General features: G+C 34.8%; 1 protein-coding gene and 1 pseudogene across 1 annotated transcript in view; one reads left to right on the forward strand and one right to left on the reverse strand.

Moving 5' to 3' along the window:
- Positions 1-17,455, reverse strand: part of KIAA0825 (KIAA0825 ortholog) — a 364,821-nt gene that overhangs the window by 107,125 nt on the left and 240,241 nt on the right. The window lies entirely within an intron of this gene.
- On the forward strand, positions 11,671-11,789 carry LOC111732202 (annotated as a pseudogene).

Here is a 17,455-nt window from a genome sequence, read left to right on the forward strand (position 1 = left end):
GTTTAAACATAGGCTCAGCTCTGCCAACATTAAATTAATCTCTAAAATATATACTCTCCTTCACTTCAAAGACATCACCCTTTTCTGGTTTTTCTCCCACTTCTCAGTTTTCAGTATGCAGCTATATCTCAGCACTGGATCTTGTCTCTTCCTCTATATACTGGGTGGTCTCCTTCATTCCCATGGCTTCAGTTGGCATCCAGGTGTTGATGACTCAAACCCACCTTTATACTGAGCTCCAGAGCCATATTATTCTCTACATACTGAGTATCTACCTCAGGCATTCTGTAGGCATCTCTGCCTCAGTGTGCCCCAAACTGAGTTTGGCAGTTTCTGTCTCCCTGAAACCAAATACATTCTTTCCCAGGTGATTCTCCACTCAATTGCCGAATGTGGAAACCTGTGTATCATCCCTGAAATATCTCTCTCTCCTCTCCCATGTCCAACCAATCTTCAACTTCAGATGCTTTTACCTCCTGTTTCATAAATATGTTCATTTCTATCTATTCTCACTGCCACAGTCCTAATTGAGGGCACCACCATTTCTCTATAGAATTACCCTATTGTTAAGTCTCCCTATTGGTTTTATCTCACTCAGATTCAATCCATTCTCTATGTTACAGAAGAAAGATCCTTCCAAACTATTTTTCAAAAATGGTAAAGGAAAAGATTGATAAATATGATAATTAAATTTTTAAAAAACTCAGAAAAAATACTCAAATAAAATAAAAAGATAAATCATAAACTGGGAAAAATAGTTGCAATATATAGAGCAAAGAGTTAATGAAGCTAATCAGTAAATCCTCTTATAAATCAGTAAATTTTTAAAAAACTCAGAAAAAATACTCAAATAAAATAAAAAGATAAATCATAAACTGGGAAAAATAGTTGCAATATATAGAGCAAAGAGTTAATGAAGCTAATCAGTAAATCCTCTTATAAATCAGTATCTAAAAGAAATATGGTCAAATGACATAATCAATATGCATAAAAATAAATAGGTTTTAAGAAAAGATGCTTAACTTCACTAATTGTAAAGGAAATGCAAATTAAAATTAGACATAATTTTTTGCTTATCAGATTGAGAAAATATTTTTAAGTTGAACATGTGGGGAAAATAAGCCTTATCATATACTATCAATGGATATATAAATTAGCATAACTTCTTTGGAGGGAAATTTGGAATATCTATTAAAATTTAAACATTTTTATTTATTAAAAATTTAAATAATAATTCCCTTTAATCTGACATTTCTACTCCTAGGAACATAACCTTCAGAAGTGTTAGCATGTCTAAGAAAAAGAAGTATTAGCATATTTACACAAAGATTAACAAGGCTGCCTACTATAGCAATTTTTATAATAAATTCATATGGAAGATAATGTAAATATTCATCAATTGGGTTTGGTTAAGTAACTTATAAAAACCCATACTCTGGACTATTAGGCTGTAGTTAAAAAAAATCAGATGGTTCTTCATGAGGTCATATGAGAAAATCTCCATGTTATATTGTCGAGTGGAATAAGTAAGATACAGAACAATTTATACAATATGATCTTATGTGTGTAAAAATGATACATATGTAATATACATATATACATACACATGTATATGCATAGATAGAAATTCTCTGAAAAACTATGTATGAAATATTCAGCAATTGCCTTTGGGGAGCCCTTTTATGCTGGTACGTGATAGTTTTTCAATAATTAAAAACAGCGAGGTATAAAAATTACAAATACTGTCATGCCATTCTCACCTCAAAAAAAATTTAATGGCATCTAATTAACATTAGGATAACATTCAAATTCCTTAACAAAGCTTATATGACATTTAAGATTGGGCCTCAGCCTCATAGTGACCCTTTCTCCTATCACTACCTCTGGTCACAACGAACATCTTCAGTTCCTCAAATGCACTTGGGACGGTTCTTTCTACATCATTCACTTTGTCCCAGCTAACTCTTCATGCTTCAGTTTGAAGGTCTCTTTGGCCAGGAGCGTTTCTCTGATCTTCATATCTCTATTTTTAGCACTTATCACACTTAATGTTTACATGTTATGTTTTTCCCACCACCAGACCACAGCTCCATGAGGACGGGCACCAGGCCTCTCCTGCTCACAGTTAAAACCCCAGTGATGAAGGTAATGCCTAATCTTTGAATAAGTCTATGTATAATTTAAGAATTGTTAAGTAGGTACGAATTGGTCAATCTTTAGTAATTTGGGGAGTGAAAGAGAAAAAAAGTGAGCTAAAAGTGGGTATTTGGGAGTGCAAAAACACACAAGGGCTCAGAATGAGTACTAGTTTGAATTTTCCCAGATCCATACCATGTGTATGACATGATTCATCACACACACACACACACACACACACACACACACACACACACACACACACGTATATTTTATTTGGTGGATTGAACCATATGAAATTGCCAATATTCAAAGTTTGTGACCTACAAAAATGGCAATTTCATGTAGTTCAACTTAAGTATATACTCTGAAGTCAGGTTACTACATCATAAAGTGTTTTTGTTTTTTTCCTTGGGCACAATTCTATGCAGACAGTAGGCCAGAGGTTTTCAGAGTGAGGTCTGTGGAACCCTATGGGTTGAAAGATCCTTTTAAGGTCCATGAAATCAAAACAATTTTCATAATAATACTAAAATAGTATTTGCCTTTTTCATTTTGTTGAAATTTGCACTGATGGTGCAAAAACAATGGTGAGTAATGTCTCCAATGGCTTCATAACAAATCAATGCCACGGCACTAAACTCTTCTAGTGTTCACCGTATTCTTCATTGCTATGCACTTTTCTTTTAAAAAAAAAAAACACCCTTGATTAGACAGTAAAAATAATCAATTTTATTAAGTCTTGACCCTTGAGTATATGTCTACTTAATATTCTGTGTGATGAAATGGGAATTGCACATAAAGCACTTCCATGGTATACCAGAATACAGTGGTTGTCTAGAGGAAGCACTTATGTACTTGCGAGCAGAACTAGCCACTTTTGTCATGAACCATTTTTACTTGAAAGAGAAATTGACAGGTATCTGGAAAACATTTCCTCAAAAATGAACAAAATGAGACAGTCATTTCAAGGAAAGCAACTGACAGTATTTGTTGCCAATGATAAAATTCAAACATTCAAGCTAAATCAGAATTTTGCAAAACTTGTATCTGCCACCATAAACTTTACAGCTTCCTAATATTTAATGATTTTTCTAATGAGATCAGAGGTAATATTAACAATTTAATTCTTTGATATTGTATAATGGAATGTATCAACATATGAAAATCTATATTACTCAGTGAACCAATATTTTCCAAATGAACAATACCTAAAGTTACTAAACATTATATGGCAAAAGATCCACTTAAAGAGCAAAATATGGTTTCAGATTCCACATTGCAACCAATCTTTAAGAAGCCATCACTGTTGAGTTTTGGTATAGTACTAAAAAGAATATCTACAATTATCTGAAGTGATAATAAAAATATTCCTACATATCTGTGTGAAGCCAGGTTTTTTTTCTATGTACTTCAAACAAAGCAACAATTAAAACAGATTCAGTACAGAAGCAGATATAAGAATCCAGCTGTATTTAGCCAGATATTAAAGAGATTTGCAAAAATGTAAAGTATTCTACTCTTATCACTAATACTTTTGGTTTTAGAAAATATATTTTTCATAAAACATGTGATTTATGTTAATATGTAATCGGTTTGTTATTTTCAAGTGAACTACCCTTTAAAAATGTGTTTTAATTTTGAATATTGTAAATATTAATAGAAATAATCCACATAAACAGAAGCTCTTTAGGGTCCTCAATAATTTTTAAGAATGTAGAAAGATCCCGAGATCAAACATTTTTTTCTTTTTCAATTACATTTGACATTCAATATTATTTTATATTAGTGTCAGTTGTACAACATAGTCATTAGACACTTATACCATTTACGAAGTGATCCCCCGATTAGTCTACTACCCACCTGGAACTATACATAGTTATTACAATATCGTTGACTATATTCCCTATGCTCTACTTTACATCCCCATGACTATTTTGTAACTACCAATTTGTACTTCTTAATCCCTTCACCTTTTTCACCCAGCCACCAACCCCCTTTCCCTTCTGGCCATCACCAGTTTGATCTCTGTATCTATGAGCTGAGACCCAAAATCTGAGAACCGCTGTAGTAGATGCTCAGTAAATGTCTGGTGAGTTAGTGAATCAACGAAGCAATACAAAAGAAACAAGGAAGGTTGTGATTCTATAAACCTAGTTATAAGTTTAGGAGGTCACTTTTGTGGACTGCCTCAAACACTTGGCTGTTACCATACCAATGAGGATTAAATCCTACTCAGTTTCAGAAAGCAATGAGGTGTTTCATAGGAGACAAGTCAGCTGAAGCTCAGTTTTAAATGGAAGTGGAATTAATTATTCTTTAAAAATTCCCAGTAAAAGGGTATTCACAGAGTAAATGCTTTCCTCACCTTACACTGGTTCCAAATATCAGGCAAGATTTTTAAGAACTACTTTTGGACGTCCCTTAAATTGCTTTAGAAAATGTGAGTTAAGAATACTACTACACGGTATGTTTCCTGGGAGGCTGGATCACCAACCACACAATACTGGAAAGTGGCCAGTCTACTAGCATTGGAGCTGTGCTGTCACAACACAACTTCTCTAGGCGGGACGGGTGTGGGAAATGGATGGCAGAGGAATACTCAAGCAGCTGCCGCACGGTGAAGTAAAGTGGGGCAACCACAAGGGGAGGGGGCAGGCACAACACTTCAAGGGAGCACTGAATTACAATGTCAAAAACATGTGGCCAAGTTGTTGACTGCCGAGAACCCACAGCAGTGACAGACTGGTCTGCTATGCCACAAATAGAAAGAGGGTGGCTCTTTTTGAGCAAAGGCATTGGGCCAAAAGAGACTAAAGAGGCAAATAGCAGCTGCAGCCCCATATCAAAGGAGAATCTTTATAATATATTCTATGAGAAAAGAATTGTTGGTCATTCTCTGCTTATCTATTCAGCCACGCCTGCATAGACAGACATCTATCGGGCCCAATTTTGAAAAATGAAGCACTCTGATGAATAAATGGAACACAGTTTCTCAGTAAGCATCTTTTTTTCTGAATTTCGTTCACACTTTATTTATGCCTCTTATGGCATAAATTATTGTCAGCCTGGCATTCTAGTTATACTGGTGCACACTTGCTTCTTCCAAATCTTGTGTAAACTTATTTGAGACTACTCATGTACCCCTCAAAGTACACAGTACACTACCATGTATGTAGTAGGTGCTCAATAAATACTTGTTGCCTAAAAGAAGTCTAAAATTGGGGAAAAAAAAGTTCAAGAATATTGCAAAATTGTCAAAAACTTGCCATCCTATCCTTATTCATCTATTGGTTCATCCAACAAATATTTATCAAGCCCCTATCACATGCAAAGTAATATGCTAAATGATGATTATGTTAAAATGAAATAGACATGAATACTTTTCTCAAAGACTCCATAGTTCAGTCTCTTTACTGAATGATAAAGACATAATGCAAACAACGCATTTTGTTTTTTCTTTTTCACTGCATCTGTATCATCAACATCACTATGTCTATGGAAAATAGAGTTAGAGAAAAAAGCAGGATCAAATTCACAAAAGATATAAACAAAGAGGAAAAAAAATGTTAAGCTTACCTTAACTCCAAAGATGAACAGGATGCTGTCCATATAAATAGGTGTAGTGGGTATAGATTAGAAAAAAATGTGCCAGAAAAACACAGTGTGCCTATTTATTGAGCCAATTTGAATTGATAGCTGAGAAAAAGTTTACTTTGGAATTTACAAGAACACACAATCTTCATGTTCCATATAAGGAATATAAAGAATAATTTCCAGGTGGTAAGATTAGTTAACATTGGCATATATAACAGAATAGGGTTGTGGAGCTTCCTTTTCAGTTTTTTTTTTTTTTTTAATTTTTAATATAACATCGATTGTCAATTTGAGATGACTGAACTATCTCTCTCACTCTTAGAAATTATTGGATGACCCTTCAGGACCCTTTTAGTTATATGAATGTCAGTGAAAAAGAATGTAACAGGGTTTTTAAGCAAAAATATATCAGTTTAATCAGTTTTACCACAAAGTCAAAAGATTATTGACATTGTCACATAATCAATTGAATTTACATTTATTCTTTCAACAAAATAATTCGCGTGTGCACATTGTTCCAGGCACTGGGCTAGTTAATACATCACTAGATGAAGCAAAGTCACTGCCCTTAAGGAGTTCACAAAATATGGAGTGCTATATAAGTGATTCCAACATTATATGACAGTTATAACAAGGTTGGTCAGGTATGGTTCTTTCGTATGCTAGAGTAGGAATGGCCAACTCAAATAGCTTTATGAAACCTCTTTAGCTAAGATAACAGAGCAGCAACAGAACTTCGAAAAACACCAGGGGACCATTCTTTTTATTTCAGTTTAGCTTCCTTAGGGTTAGCTCCATCTTCAGAAATCCCCCCATTGCAGGAGAAAGGAGCTCATGGGTTGCATGCTTTGACATACAACAAGAGAAATGAAAGTCTTAGAATACAATATTATTGACCCTGATTCAGCTGGTATGGATCATGTGCCCATATCTTAACCAATCACAGAGGCTAGGGGGGCGTCAAATGTATTGATTGGCTCAGTCTTCAGCACACTCACCTTTACCTGAGGCGCACAGGGGTGGGAGGAATGATTCCCCAAAGCAGAGGCAGGGTACTACTTTCTCAAAAAGAAGGAAGTGATGCTAGACAGCTAAAACAGCACATGACCACCAACCAGGAACACACGTGCTTGACAATACATTTAAGAAATAGTCTTTGAGCACATTGTGGAGATAGATGCTAAGCTGGCCTAAGCATTTTTCAAGAGTAAAAAGATGTTGACAAGAAGCTTCTAATCTAGAAAGGGGAATAGAAAGATATACAGATAAAACATGCAAAAAAATAAAACTCCTCTGTATTTTGGAGAGTTGTTGGAATAGAGTTTATTTCCTACTGTAGGATTCAGCAACATATCCCAGGAGATGGCCGTTGAAATAGATCTCAAAGGAAGGATGAGATCGACCTACATGCCCTAATACATTCTCATCATAACCATCAAAAGTAGTATAGTGTTTCTTTACTTTAGAATGACCTTTAAATATCCTATATTATCTTGTTCTTAAAAATATATCTTCACAAAACGATGCCTACCTTAAACTCAGGACCTAGCACAGTTGGCACTCAAAAAATCTTGACTGAATGAATGGATGAATGAATGTCTGAATGAACAAATACTACAGCAAGATGTTAATGGGTAATAGATGAGATTCCTGTGGTCATGTAATGTCAATTTAAAAGACATCACTAAACCTTGACTACGACAAGTTGTTTCTCTATAGGTTCATATGGATCAACCTTGCTCCCTCAGGTAGCCCTCCGGGGCTCATCAGTAGCACCATTTGCACAGCTCGCATTGTGTGTAATGAATTCCAACCTGGCATCCACCACACCTTCAGTCTTTCAGCATAAAACAAAGTGCAGCTTCCCCCACAGAGCATCCTGATTAAACAAATTAACTATGGCACTGCCTGCAAATACACACACTAGAGTGCAGGAAATGAACAGATACAATGGCCAAGTCTGTATTTAATTTTAATTAAATTTCATTCTGTAGCTCAATTAATCCACATCTCCAAATGTCAGCAGGACTTAGGCAAATGGAATGACATCTGCTGCACCACACAGGACTATAAAACCTTCACTGCATGCTAGGTCTCTGGAAGCGCACCAGGAAAAATGAAATATCTTTATTAAGTGTGTAGTAATGTATAGAAGTCTAACTCAGAGTCTAATGAAAGAACATAAACTGGGAAAGAAAATTAGACTAAGAATGTGAGTGGTTACGGGCATGGCAAATATTGCTCAATATCCTGCCTTATGTTATTTATTGTTTTAAAGTTGCTTTTGGCTTTATAGCTATTTCCTTTAATATTTACCTAGTGGGTTTCCCAATTGTCCAGGTTGGTTTTCTTTTCTTTTTTAATTTTTTTTTTTAAATAGACACAGATTTCTTTCCTGAGAAAAGGAAATTGATGGAGTAGGGGTGATCTTTCTACATAGAGTATGAAAAAGACCACAATTGCTATGCAAGGCCATTTGTTACAGAAAGCCAGAGGTGTAGCAGGAGTGTGGGGTTTGACAAACCTAGATGAAAATTTTTGTTCTGCCACTTATAATATCAGTTTAGAAAGTTAAAGAAAACTCTGGACATTATTAAGTAGTGAGACTTTTCTCAGCCTGATAATGACTAGCTTAGGGAAATGTCTGTTTAGTATTTTTAGAGAATATCATTGTGATCATTATTTTAGGTCATAATAAATAGATCAATCTTATTAAACTAAATTTGTTTAGCATTAAGTGCCAGATACCGTGCTACACCTGAAATCACAATGATGTGACAAATTTCTACAAAAGAGAGATGCCCAAATATTTAGGCGAGCTCTGGAGGGATGCAGAAAGCTTGGGAGTGGGTGCTTGTCTTCTCTGAAATGGTCCTGAAGGATGAATGACATTTGAACAAATAAATAGCAGGATAAAAAAAGAAGAGGGAACAGCATGCAAAAGTAAGGGTGGGGAAAGTAGTTTGTTCTTTAGTTTGGGGAAAGAACTCAAAAACTACAGAGAAAGCAAAGTAGGAGATAAAAACAGAAAGGTACTCTGAGGCGAGGTTAGTTGATATTGAATGTACTGTGAAGAACTCAGGATTTGATTGTATAGAAAATGGGAATTGTCTGAGGGCTTTGGGCAAGGGAACACATGACTAGATCTGTGTTTGGAACTGCAGTGTACAATATGAAGTGAAGGGTAAAGGGTAGCAGAATATGCCACCCCAAAAATGCCACTTTAGCATCAGGACTATGTTGAGCTAAAGACAGCTGAAAAACAACAGGTACAAGATCACTCTGACCTCCCTTTTTCTTCCTAGAAGCAGGAGATTAAAATCCCATGTGAAAGATGTCCTCCCTATACCAGGAGGAAAGAAACATTCTTACCACCGGAGATGGGGAGTTCAAGAGAAATCTGTACAGACAGACTTTGTTAAAATAACTCTTATTTTTCATCTCCCCATATATTTAGTTACTATTCCACAATTACTACTCTCTGTTCAACCTAGTACATAAGCACTAGGTCTAGTCACTTCTCTCGGTTTTTATTTCCCCATTGAGCCTCCTATTACATGTAAAAGATCTGTATGATTGTCTTATGTTAATTTATCTTATGTCAATTTAATTCTCAGGCCCCGCTGGAGACTCTAAGAGGTTAAAGAGTAAGTTTTGCCTCCCCTACATGGTCAAGCTGTTAGAAGCATGGAGAACAGTTAAAAGGGATTCTTGGCTTCTACTAAATCTGTCCACATGTGAAAGCTCATGCACAAGAGGAGAGGAAATTTAGCTCTTATTTACATGTCTGAGGAAGGGCGAAACAGAATGGGGTGATGAATGGTGATGGCTCATATAGACTAAGAAAAGTCTTCTAGATTACCAGCATACTAGGTAGATGGATTGCTACTGTCACAAAAAATGGAAAGAGAGAAGAATTGTAGGGGCCTGTTGTCAAAGGGTCTTACAGCTAGACATTGATATTCTCTGCTCAGAAGTTAAAAAACCAGCCTTTTCCCTACTCTTACTTTCTATGAAATGGGAATTCTTTTCCTAAGCATACTCTTGGCCTTTGTCTCTTTATTCACTCTACGCAGGTGGAGGTAAAGTTGTTTAACCTATTGGTAAATTTGGAAATAACTAAGCAGACCATGCCCATCTTCACCCACCCTCCTTCTGTGATCTGCCTGACTACATGGGTAGGTATCTAATTGTGAGATTCGATCCTCATTCTCCATCCTGGTCTGTTTCAGAGCAAAGGTGAGATTTTTGGCCTCATTTGATGCTCTGTTTTTTTTCTCAAATGTTTATAACCCATGTGGGAAGAGGAATACTGTTTATAGGGGACACTTCAGATACCCCAACATCAAGGAAGTATATTTTTTGGCCTTTATTCTGGTATTTGGGAACATTCCAGACCTAAGGGGAACCCTGTTAAGGATCAGCCACATTATTTATTTAAAGGCCTCAGCAAAGAAGACACATAAAACTTGGGAAATGTAACCAAAGGAGATAAACACTGGGTTAATAAGGGGCTGAACACAGAGAAAGTCCAGGTTTCTCTTCATTCAAGAAAGAAAACAGCAATGAAAGCAAGGCTTTCTTTACTTCTGTAATGGCTGCGGTTCGGTAAGAGGGCATTACCTGCTGACTTTGAAATTTAGAATATCAGAAGTGTTGCTTTGTTACCTTAGAATACTAGGTATTACATAGCATACCATACTAAGGTTTATTAAATATGGGCCAAGTAGGGTTTTGTGGGTTGGTTTGAGAGCCTCTAATTCATTGTAACATTATTACAATAATATTATGTTGCTTTTTTTTTTTAAAGGCATCTTAACTTTTAACAACTTGAAAAAAATATTCTTGAACAACTTATTTGTAAATTGGAGACTTACTGGAATGATACAGGAACATATATAAGCAGAAATAGAAAGATTTCAATTTATAGAGAAAAGAAAAAAAACTATCAGTAGAGTATTCTTATTTAAAACATTAATTCAATGTTAAAGACTGAGGGAGCCTATGTAAACTAATAATATATGAAAAAAATTGCTTTTCAATCTATGTGAATGAATACTTTGGATAAAGCCTCTTTGTATTTTGCCATACTTTGTATATCTCTCATATTTTCTTTTCTCTTTCTCATAAATAAGTCTGCCTTTATATTTTTTTTAATACTTCATATGCCTATCTAAAATTTTAACTCTTCTAATTTTACATTTTGATTTAAATTATGTGCTTAAGATAGTATAATGATTTAGGAGACATCAAGTCTGTCTATCAAAATAAAAGGTCAACTAAACCAAAGAACTAAACTTCAAAATGTTAATTAATAAAAACTTACAGATAACAGAATTAGGAATTCTGATTCTGACAAATTCATCGAGAAAAATTTTCTAGTTCTGCTATGTCACAATATTGAATTTTAAAATCAGTATATAAAGATATGGCACTGAAATTGTATCTAATAGAAGTGCACAGGAAGTAACAATTAGCTTCAAACTATCTTACTGAATTGACATGTACTTCTTAGCATATTAATGAATTTGAAGCAAGAATCAATAATGTACCACTAACTTCATCCGGGTTAAAGTTGGCTTTACCCCTGCCAAAAAGACAATGAGATATAGTCTTATTATGTAAAATATGTAAAAGTAAAGAATTGAAGTTGTAAAAAAACTTTTCCTTGAGTTAATGAGTTAAATTGCATTTAACAATCAATCTTAATGTAATATGGAAATAAGTACATTAAAACATTTCTGGTTGCAACATTTTACAATTTATTTGTATTGAATTATTTTATATACAAAATTAGGTATGAAAAATTGGAATGTAGAAACACTAACCTAAACTGCTGAATGTTTACTATATTTTTCAAGGACCTGGAAAAAATAACATCTAACCATAAAGTTATATGATTCTATCATGGATGATTTAAAAAAAAAAATAGATTGTGTCTACAGCCATGCTACCCTGAACAAGCCCAATCCTGTCTGATCTTGGAAGCTAAGCAGGGTTGGGCCTGGTTAGTACTTGGATGCGAGACCACCTAGGAAGACCAGGTGCTGCAGGCATAAAAAAATAAATAACTAAATAAATAAAAAAATAAGGGATTGCAAACTGACAAGGTCCTTGTAATCTGTGAGGTCAACCAAGGGTTGCCTCGCCTAAAAAAATCAATGAGTAAAAAATAAAATAAAAAAATAGGTTGACACTATTTAGCTTGTTTAGTTGAGGTTTTTCTTGAAGTCAGAGACCCTGAGTTTAGAGCACTATCAATGTTTCTTGTAGTACTTGAAGGTTCAGGAATTTAGGCAACTCACATTCATGATACTTTGTCGTTGGTGAAAATAACTTCTGTGTTGAATGATCTTGAATGATTACTACTTCTTAAATCAGATTTTTGATAATAAATAAAATAAAAAATGTACCTTTTTAGATACTGAAAGTTAGGTTCATGCAGTTAAAAGACAATTCAATTTTTTCTTCAATTACCTGAATAATTTCCTCAATTTTCAATTTTGTTCCCATCCATGTGGGCCTCTGAATGGTAAGTCACTACATAAATTATAGATTTCTCTATCTCTTACTTAGTTCTTCTCTAAGATGGAAACCAAATGGTAACATAATATAAATTATCTATTTCATTCCTTTATTTTTATCAAAATAAAATATAAAATGCTGCCCTGCCAGAACTGTACACATGAGCCTAAGCCACTTAAAGGGCAGATTCAATAAAGCACTTATATTTCAAGTAATTAAAAATCATAAAGTATGAATTAGCAACAGGCTTTAAGAAAATTTTACCAAATTATCTAGATACTCATATAGTCTTAGGTAAATACTATTTACACATTATATGGGGCATAATATCAAAGTAAGCTGCTCAGGAGATATCAAGAGACTATTATAAATTATAAAAATCTCAAAATAAGATCAGCAAAGATTAGTGAGAAAAAGCATAATTTAGAGAGGTTTGAAACTCTACTTCTTGTTCTTGATTTTTCCCTTCTACCAGAGACTCATTGCTAGACAATCTATTCAAACCCAAAAGATAGTATAAGGATGAGTGTGGCACAATATATACGACACCATGGAAGGGGTACGGTTTACATGGAGTATTGTAATGGTATAGTTACAAACATTTAAAATGGGTTACATCTTAGAAATCACTGTAGATCAACTATATCATCCATTATTCCTCCTCCCTCTTTCCTTCCCGCTTTTCCTATTCTGTTTTAATCATCTCTCCTTACTTCATCTTATCCCTTCCCTCCCTTTTCTCTTATCACCCTTTCTACCGTTTCCTTCTTCCTTCCTTCTTTTCCATACTGTTCCCTACTGAATGCCCATTATTTGCCAGGCATAATGCTAGGTACCAAGGGAAGATAATTAGGATCAGGTATCTGTCTCCAAAGGGCATATCACCATCTTTATAGGAGTACTAGCACCTAAACAGATAATTGTCATTCATTGTGATAATTATAATGCAACTGAAAGGAAACCTAAGGAAGGGAACCTAAACTCAGCTGGCTCACTGGATTAGCTGAGATGCATCTGAAAGCATGAGGAAGATTAACCAGGAAAAAGGAATGGGCAAATATGTATTAGGCAGAAATGAAAACATGAATGAAGATTCAGGGAACAGAACACATCAAATAGTATCTGTATAAGAAACTCAGTCTGACAGCCATGTTTTGTGACAGGATTAGTTTTATATTTTAGAAAATTCATGCTGGCAGCGGATTAGAAGGTGGATTTAAGAATACAACTGGAGTTTGGAAAACCAGTTGGGGGCATTTTTCTACTGGATTCCTAGTGAGGGATGATTAATGCCTGGTGATTATAAAATAAAGAACATTAAACAACATGCCTGATATATCCAGAATCAAACCCCAGCTTTCTCCACTCCCAGTCCAGAACTCTCTCCGCTACACCAGAAACACAGTTTTCTATCTTGTAGTAAAAGTGAAATATGTTTGTTGTGGGTTCTGTTAACTACATGTAAATCCATGAAGGATAAATATTTGGGGATGACCAGATTACTGAGCTGTGGGAGCTCAGCTGCAAATTTTTTACATGGAGCAATTCAATATTCATTTATCATGGGTATTTGGAGCTGACACACTCATCTTTTGATAAAGAGATGTACCATTTTAGCGAGGAGGAAATTTCCAACCAGAGCTCTAGATGTTATCAGATGTTTGGAATCCACGTGAACGTAAGCTTCTTGTTTCCACAATAAAGGGCGAGGGCCTTCTCCTGGTATAATTTCTTTTTACGTAACATCTCGGTGCTGCTACTCATGATGCCCAAATAGCTGCTCCATCATATCCCCCCACTGCTGGTGCCACTGTAACATTTCAGGTAATGAGGTAAGGGCACACTTGAGTTCTTTATGTGCCAAGATGAGAAAAATTAATTTTCAATGCTAAAAAGATGAGACTGCTGGTACAGCCGGTCACTAACCACCACCAGCTGCTCCATAGATTTGGACTTTGGAAAAGGGAACCTATTTCAAAATCAATAGCATAACTCCAGGACACGAGAAACTATAAGCTGCATCAGTGTTTTGAGCAAGAAGATATTGTCCAAATAATACCAAATAGTTGTAAAATTTATAAAAGTATTGATAATTCAGTTTGAATTTCTCAAAAAATTTCAATTGGAATGTTCAGAATTACAGCTAACACTTTACTTCTAAATACCTCAATATAGAGAGAAAATCATAAATGACAAAACTACTGTATTTGCATTAGTAGATTAATAAATGGAGAAAGTATGCATCTATGGGATTTATTTGCAAGATGGCATTTTTAACTGAGCATGCTGTCTTTTTGGTGGAGGCAGGGGAGAATGTGATATCTTAACTACATACAATCTTTCTGAATTCCAACAGGAAGTCAAGTGATTTTACAGACACACACAAGCACACACACACACACACACACACACACACACACACACACACACAATACTGAAGAGCATTTTCTTGTACTTTGTATCATTTAAAATACAGAAAAATTATTTTTTTTTTAAAAATGACATGAATAAAGAGTGCAAAAAATAATGCCTTAAATCATATTGTCTCCCCCTCTGAACTACATGGATCCAGAGCAATGGTTCTCAACTTAGGCTATGCACCAATATCACCTGGGAAGCTTTTAAAACAGCCAGTGCCTGAGGCCCCATCCTGGACAAAGAAGTCAGAACCTCAACCTCAGCACTATTCACATTTTGCGCCAGATGATTCTTAGATGTGGGGCTTCCCTGTGAATTGTTGGTAGGATGTTTCGCAGTATTCCCGGCTTCTATCAATTTCATGCCAGCAGTAATCCCTTCTTTCCTAGTCGTATCAACCAAAAATATCTCTTAACACTGACAATTGTCCCCTAGAGGGGAAGGGGGATTAGCCCTGATTGAGAACCACTGTTTTAGGGGGCAAATCCCTCTTTTCCCCTCCTCTGACTCTCAGCATCTGCTTTATGGTATATCTCTCTGTGGTCTCCATATTTTGCTATTTTGCTCTCTTCAAAACTACTGGCCTTTACCTCACTCCATGTTCTCCCTCTACCTTCATAATTTGACATAAGCATTCCACCAAGAAGTCTTCTCCAATGATCCCACCCATCCTGACCTCTTCTGTCATCCTAACATGTCTGCCACCAGAATGTTAGCAGGATGCTTCACAAATACTCTTATCTCTTCTGGTAGAGGATGGTCTCAATTAGACCATAATACCACTGAAGAAATGAAAAAAACTGTCTTTTGCTTATTTTAGAATCATAGAATTTTTAAAAAGATGATTTTAAAATATCACCTATTGTACCCCTCACGCCACCAGGCAATATATAACAGTGTCAGATTCAACTTAATACAATATTAGATGTCCCAATTAAATCTCAGTTGATTTTTTTTGAGGGATTCAAACTGACTTTAAAATTTATATGGAAGAATATAGTCACATACTGCTAAGTACACCTAAAAAAAAGAACATGCTCTGCCAGATATTGTCATACAATAAAGTCATAATAATAAAAATCATATTGAATTGGAACAAAAACAGACAGTCTAATGAATGGTACAGAACAGAGAACTCAGAGACAGACCTGTGAATACATGCAAATTTAATAAATGAGTAAAGTAGTACCAGAAAACAATTTAAGCACAGGAAAGGGAATGATCAATTAGGATATCTTGTATAGCTAATGCTCTTGGCATAAAATATTGAAATTCACAGTTACCATTTTCTCATACAATTTCAATAGTTAATTTTTGTTTTGTTAGTTTCATCCTCAAGACCAGGTTGTTTTTTAGCTGGCTGCTTAATAAAATGCAACCTGCCTCTTTATTGTAAGAAATGTTGGTAGGAGTGACCAGTGACAGGCAAATAATTTTGAATTTAATTTTTGAATATGTAGAAAGCCAATTTCAAGGCAAGTAATTGCCTGTTTAAAGGAAAAGAAAACCATAGGAATATCTTCAAATGAAAACATAAAAAGTACAAAGTAGAAAAAAAAGACACAAGGTATAAAATTCTGGGGGTGGAGAGAGGGCGTATAAAATGAAGAAGAAAGCACCTAAAATAGAAGCTAAGGAGAGCCATAAAATAAAATGATTCTCAAGAAAGCAGAAGAATGCAATAATTACCTTCAGAGGATCGAAGCGTCAAGGAAATAATGTAAACATTCAAGACTAAAAGGCAGGAGTAGGAAGGAAACCTAAATTCAGAAACTTTAACTTTTAAATCTGAGCTGAATGGTTACTACATTTAAAAAATCTTTCATTACATTTTGGATGAGTAATAATAATACTGCTCTTGATTTATTGAACATCTTTATGCCAGTGGTTTGAAAGTATTCTGAAAATATCTTGTGATAGGTATTATTTCCTTTTAACAGATGGAGAAATTGAGGTTACGTAGAGCTTAAGTGACTTGTTCATTGTCACAATTAATCAATAGTAATGCTGAAATTGGAATTTAGTCTCTGCTATCTGGTGTAGGAACTGTTTTCCATCTCATGTTAAATGGTCCATAATTAACTTCCTATAGGAATAAAGTAGTTTCTTAAAGAATAATTGTGAAAGTCATGCCTCGGTTAAGATTCATGCTCATTTTATATCACTAATAAAAAGCATAAAAAAGTACCCAAATCCTTAAACATTTTTAGAAAAACTTAACTCGTTATTTAAATAAGACCAATTGTAGATATGGTAAAATTTCAGCGGCAATCAGCAAACTCGAAGACTGTTTTGACTGAACCATTTTTAATCTATTTGTTATTCCCTAATAATTTACCTAGGTGTCTTCTAAATGAGTTCTTAGCAAGTCCAATTTGTATTTTAAAAACAATTAATTCCAAACTAAAAAATAACCTCAAGTACAGTTTATGACTTTTCAAGCTTAACACATCTTTCTGATGTAATAAACATTCATAAGAGAGTGGTTATCACTTAAACACAAACATGATTACTGAATGCCTAAATTGGCACCACAGGAATAATCTACTGATTTTCTAAGTGTTTACGGATGGAATCTAGTGTTGATATATTTTTAAGTGAGGAATCCATGCACTTATTCAATTACATACTGACTACAAATAATTGATCCTTTACTGATTGCATGGTTTATTGATACATAGTTATTCATCTGGATCTGACATAAACAGAAAACAGTGGCATTTAAAACTACCCTCCCAAACAAACTTATAACATAGAATTTATACAAAATTATATATTT

This window comes from Pteropus vampyrus, unplaced genomic scaffold (assembly GCF_000151845.1).
Source record: "Pteropus vampyrus isolate Shadow unplaced genomic scaffold, Pvam_2.0 Scaffold11, whole genome shotgun sequence".
Taxonomy (NCBI): domain Eukaryota; kingdom Metazoa; phylum Chordata; class Mammalia; order Chiroptera; family Pteropodidae; genus Pteropus; species Pteropus vampyrus.